This window comes from Dipodomys spectabilis, unplaced genomic scaffold, assembly GCF_019054845.1.
Source record: "Dipodomys spectabilis isolate Male_0828 unplaced genomic scaffold, ASM1905484v1 ptg000295l, whole genome shotgun sequence".
Classification (NCBI taxonomy): domain Eukaryota; kingdom Metazoa; phylum Chordata; class Mammalia; order Rodentia; family Heteromyidae; genus Dipodomys; species Dipodomys spectabilis.
Genome location: NW_024870972.1, coordinates 3,504,774 through 3,511,450, shown reverse-complemented (window position 1 = coordinate 3,511,450; position 6,677 = coordinate 3,504,774).

Below are 6,677 nucleotides of genomic sequence, written 5' to 3'. Positions count from 1 at the left end.
GTTTTAATCACAGTGTTTCCTCTTGTCTCTAAGCTGTACAGCTCTGGATGGTAAAGCTTTACCTCTAATTCTACCAAACACTGAGGTAGAGGTAATGGAATAATATTTTAAAACAGTTGACTTTGTTACCCTAACCACAAAAGAACAATGCAAAACATTTTCTTATATTACATATACTTATATAATTTATAATTATATGTACTGCTTTTATATTTCACACAGTGAATCTTACTAAAATAAATTGATAATTTGACAAATTAGTTGTTATTTACTCTAATAAATAGATTGGAATATAAATAATCAGGATTAGAATATATATTGGAATATAAAAAAATCAATGCAATGTTTTCGTTATAAACTTGTGATACCTTCTAAGTGTTCTTGGTTTCTGAATTCACATGGTAAAAAAACAATGTTGTTTTCCTCTAATCTATAAGGGATTTTACTCTGCTGCTCTGTTTATTGCTTTAACTCGCTGGTCCCAAACTGTTTTTCTGCATATTTCTGAAGCATTTCTACTGATTATTCTCAAATTTTGCTGATATGATGTCTAAAAGGTATTATACTTCTACAGGACCCACGGGTCCTAGGATCCCAGGTCCCATTTATCTTCATCATCAGATAACTAGGGCAAGAGTTCTCATCTAGGCCCATGCAACATGCCAACAGAAAGTAACTGAAGAACCATCTCAATTTCTCCTTTCCTATATTTCAGGGTCCCAATTCCTTGAAATGCAGGAATTACCAGTAAGCAATTGTCAAATGCCAGGCAACTTAAAATGCAGGATGAAATCACAAAATGTTAAAGTGCAGTAATTGAAACTTTCAATTTTCAGATGACTATCCCATATGAGTGGACAAGACCACAAATGTCACAAGATTATTTGTAATACCCCTCTCGTAATGATTAATGAATGATTTCAGTCCAGCATCAGCAGGCCAAAAAATAGTTCCTGGAACGATAGATCCATAATTGGTCTACAAATGCTAGGAATACTTGACATAGAGGTCAAATATAATTCAGAAAAACATTGAGAAGATCCTTAGTGCTTCAAAACACTGGTATTTCAGTAAAACTTGGTTCTATAGTATAAAAATGTTGTCATTCTCAAACAAATGATAACCTACATTTAATTTCCTGAAAGTATATTCCTTTTCAAATAAACTTTTTAAACTCACACTTGCCACAGTAACACTTTACAAGTAGATAATATTTAGTGACGTTACATGTTTTTCAAGTGTAGGGAGCAAGTTACAATAGAGTTGATTTATTTACCCAGCACTAATGCCAAACAGGTTCAACCATTCATTAAAATGTAGAAATAGTACCCCCCACCATCTGTGTTTTTCAGTAGGTGCATTCAAAAATTTGTTAAATAGATCAGCCTCCCATATTTCAAACCAAAACATTAGCTAATAAATTAAATTTCATCACATAATAAATAGATTTTGAAAAGTCATTAATAGTTGCCTTATCATATGGTGTTTTATGTTTTCCCTATCTGTCTAACATAGTAAGAAATATGACTTTATGTCTTTTTTTAATTTTAATTTTAATTTTTTGTGAACATACTGTACAGAGGGTTTACAATTACATGGGCAAGATAATGAGTACATTTCTTATCAAGCATTGCAGCCTCCTCCTTTGTTTACCCTTCACATCCCTTCCTAGTGACTTTAAGTCTTAAATATGGGTACTCATCAGAGATTTGACAAACATAAAATTTGTCTTTTATTTCTATCATATTCCTCTACAGTAGTCAATTTTAGTTTTCTTCTTTTTCCAAAACTTATAGGTAGTAGAAAATATTATCCCATGTAAAATAAAATAATCACACACCATTGTACAAAGCCATTTACAAAACTGGTAGTTAGGAATACATTCTAAGCCCTTTTTAAACTTTCATGTTGACTACAGATTAATCTTTCAAATGGAGGGGAATAAAATCATGTCTAGGTGCTTCATGTCTCCAGTCTTGCAAATTGTTACTTCAGATGAATGAATTATGGAAATATAAGCTGACATCAGTTCAAGTATATGTAGGATCTAAACTCCATGGAATGTATATAAGCCTTTCAAAGTACTAGCAGACAGTTTAACAGAATGACTATCAGAATGATGAAACCAGACAAGAATAATAGTAAAGACATAGAATGAATGAAAATGGAACGAGGAATGAGTACAGCTAGAATACTCAATGTACACATGTGAGAAAGGACGTGGTAAATCGGAAATAAATCTTGTAGAAGGGGTTGGTTTAGAATGATAGATGGAGTGACTCTGATCCTGGAACATTGGAAAATTAGATGGACATATTTAATTGTAACAAACTTGCACAACCTTTTTAAATTCAGTGAAAAAACACAACAAAAAAACAAACACACACAAAAACCACAACCAAACAGCAATCTCTATAGAGTATGATTATGACCTCTCAAAATTTTAATTAGTTAATGAAGGACAATCTTGGGGAAAGCATACAAAACTGTTTAAAGTGGGCAGTTTGGGATAGAGGAGAATTTTTAACAGATTTAAATAAATTGTCTAAGGTTATAAATCACCTACATCTGCTGCAAATATTTTCTTCTGGGAATTCTCTTGGTCTGATCTGGACACTCCAGTCCTGAGCCACACTTGATAGCTTGTGAAGATAGAAGATGGAAGAAAAAAGATCAAGAACCCATTACTCCACTGGAGAGAAAACAGTCCTCTATGTTTTCTCTCAGTTCTCTTGACTACTTTTATTCATAATTTTAAGTCAAGTGATTTGAATTATATTTTCCCTCTTTGTTCTGGCAAAGAAATTGTTCAAAGTAATTTACTAAATATTATTTGCCATTTTTTTCTATCATGATGTTTACTTGTCCAAGTGAGTCCATTAAACTTCCCCCTTTCATTTGGTTGCCACAGAAACCCAGCATCAATGTTAATGAGGACAATCTCTAATGTAAAACGTTGTCTCCAAAATACCAGTCCAAGAAGCTGTGATCACAAATATTTAGCTATATTTTTTCTTTTTTCGTTTAACTTGAAAGTCTTCTCGTGTCTAAAGTGCCCTCAAAAATAAGTACTCCACCACTTTTTGGTTCAATCACTTCTAACCTCAAAGATATACTTTGCTAACAAGATGCTTAGAGGAAATGGAAGAATTCTCCACCTTTTATCATCTCTCTTCAGGCTCTCCTTAAATACCATATCAGGATCAGTGAAGTTATTCTTTCCAAAATTATTTCAATAGATTATCTTTCTCTTGGTCTTGCATTTGATCAGCAGAATGTATGGAAAAGAACAGAGTTAAATCATTCATACCTTGGATGACAGTGTCTGTTACAAAAGGACAATGTTCCCATGTCCTATTTCTCTGTCCTTCTCTTAGCTCTTGTCTGATTTCCAACTAATCACAGATTAATGGCTTCAAGTCTAGTGAAGGTGAAGGACTATAAGGACTTCCCCAATGCAAGCTCTTCATGGTTTCTCATTTATAACTCTTTTACTTGGATGTGGAATTTATTTTCATGTCTTCATTCAATCCGTTCTAAATTGAAGTGAACTAAATAGGCTCTGTAAAATCACCTTAGGTAGCAAAAATATTATGACAATGTATATCAAAATTTTGGCCTCCCTCCACTGCTGAAGCCAATATGCTTAGCTAGGGTTTCTAAGAAAGCCTTTCTTGCCTTTTCCATTTGCTCAATTCTTTTCTGATCCCAAAAGTTTTTGGCTTATTTAATAAGAGAAGTCTTCACTATCTCATGTTAATAAGGATATTATATTTTGTGAGCTACTAAGAAATGTGAAATCATTGGTTTAAAGTATCCAGTCAGATTTTCTTCTCTGGTTCAGTGCTTTCACGTGCAAAGACATTGTAGAAAGTATTACAAACAGAAAAGTCTAAACCCAATACTTTCTTTCATTGTTGAGGGCACTTTCTCCCTAAATATTTGGACCCAAATTATCTTTTGCAAAGAATTACTGTTTGGTAATTAAAGTCAATTCAAAAAAATTGATGTCTTTTATTAAGAACTTTGAATTTAAATTCGACTACAACCTTGTTTCACACAGTAAGAGTAGATTTCCTCGGTAGGGACAATTCTCAAGGGAACCTACAGGATTTATAGCAAGGTTTCTGAAGTTTGTTTGTTTAGTGTGAAAATGAGCCATCTTCACCCACATTGCTCACTCTCAGCTAAGTCTCCATGGATTACTTTGCATGAAAACCTATTTTCCCAAGCAATTTTAAATTTTCATAATAGGCTAAGTTGTTAAAAAGTTTGAACAATTTAAAATTTACCTGTCATTATTTTAAAACTCTTTTGAAATTCCTTTATTAGAACCGCGAATTCACCAATCCTAACTCCACCTTTACCATCAAAAACAGTTAACATATTGTTTTCATGATATAGTGTCCACGAAACAAAACTATTATTTTGCAGTGGCTTTGTTATGCATATATATATATATATATATATATATATATATATATATATATATATATATGTTTAAAAGCTGATTCTGAGCAAAATGAACTCCAAGTTATGGAAACAGAGTATTATTTGCGGTTGTTGTTTTTAATGTACTATGTGATTTCTATTTTCTTTGGGGTTTTTTCCCCTAAGCTTCATTCCCTGCTGTAATTGATTTTGGTAGCCTGTGTATTGTGTATATATTTGCCTTAATTAGGGATGGGAAGAGGAACAACAAAATGGTGAGACGAAGGACAAAGGCAAACCAATGCAATAGCAATACTCACAAGACAATATGTTGGAAATGTACATTACAACTTGTGAGGGGTATTGGGTTGAAGAAAAACTGTGAAGAAAATGAAGGAGGGGTAACAAGTTTGAAAAGTTATGCATTCACTACTTTAAAATTACTGTAACCCCACTGTACATCACTTTGACAATAAAATTAAATTTAAAAAATAAGCTGCATGAAATAAAAATTTCACTGTATTGGTATAGTAAATATTCTTTATGTAGAAACTTTTTAAAAAGCAACACTGTTTGGCGTCTAATTTGAATTGATTACCCCTTTTTTAATCAGAAGACCATCAACTTGAATGCTATCCAAATAGACAATATTTTCACAATATACTTTCCAATATTTTGAAAAAAGAATAAATATATTACTTTCTCATGCTAAAAGCGAAAACAGTTTAATTCCATGGAAACCTATAACTTTTAAAAGTAAATACGTTGTTAAGAAGACAGAATATATGTGTTCTTCAACATTCCAATGACTAGTAACTACTCATTTTCAACTTCGGAAGATTGCATACCTGAGAGATTCAAAACAGTACAGGCTTTCATGTTATGTAATTCTGCAATAGATGCATTTTCCAATGGGGTGTTACTGATTGAGAGTCAAAAGAAAAATAACCACATTCTGGTAGAGGATAAAACTAGGTAGCATTGGTAATAATTAATTCTTCAGGAGTAAGCCCTTGTTTATAACAATAAGCTATTATTTTTATGACCATCAATACCAATATATATGATATACAGTCATCCTTGCCCAACAGTTGCCAACTTTTAGGGTGTACCTCAAACTTCCCTTAATTCACATCATGAATAGCTTATCTCTATTGTGAAAAAATACAACTCTTCTAATGTGAAGCAATATATGTTCTAGAAAGAACAGCACAATATACTGGGTTGCATCATTTCCCCCCCACACTGGTATCCTTGAGATCAGAACACTTGCAAATATTATTTATATTTATACTTTTTTAACTATCATATAAATTCTGGATGCTAAGATCGGAAGATTACAGTTGAAAGCCCACCCAGGCAGAAAGATTCCCTAGATTCTTATTTTATTTTATTTGTGAACACATTGTACAGAGGGGTTACAATTACATGGGCAGGTTAATGCATACATTTCTTATCATGCATTGCAGCCTCCTCCTTAATTTACCCTTCATATCCCTTCCTACCCTCCACCCACCCCCCCACCCAATCTCCCCGCCTTCCCCCCACCCCCGCACCAACATTGTAAAGCTCGTTTTCGACATGACAACTTGTACTTCTCATTGTTGCAACAGGTCCACCTGTATCGTTAAACGACTTGTTTTTCCCCATCTCTTCTACAAGTTATACTGACATCAAATATAGTGAAAGCAGGGGTTATACTGTGGGGGAGAGACATACAAAGCTACAAAGAGATAATCTTATAAATGCGTTAGAAACAAATGCTTGAAAGGAAAAATAACATTAAAATACATATCTAAGGGTTCATTTTCCTAACATCACATTATCTAACCATTTCCGCTTGACTCATACATATACTAGATATTGCAAATAAGGGAAATCATGGGACCTATGTTTCTTTGGGCCTCGCTTACTTCACTTAATATAATTTTTTCCAAGTTTTTCCATTTCCTAACAAATGGGGAAATGTCATTCTTTCTGATGGAGGCATAGAATTCCATTTGTATATATACCACATTTTCTTATTCCATTCACCTAGTGAGGGGCATCAGGGCTGTTTCCATATCTTAGCTACGGTAAATAATGCTGCAATAAACATAGTTGTGCTGGTAGCTTTAGTGTGGTCTTGTTTGTAAACATTTGGGTAAATGCCCAAATGTGGGATTGCTGGGTCATCGGGGAGCTCTATGTGAAGTCTTTTGAGGAACCTCCATACTGCTTTCCAAAGTGGTTGAACAAGTTTACAT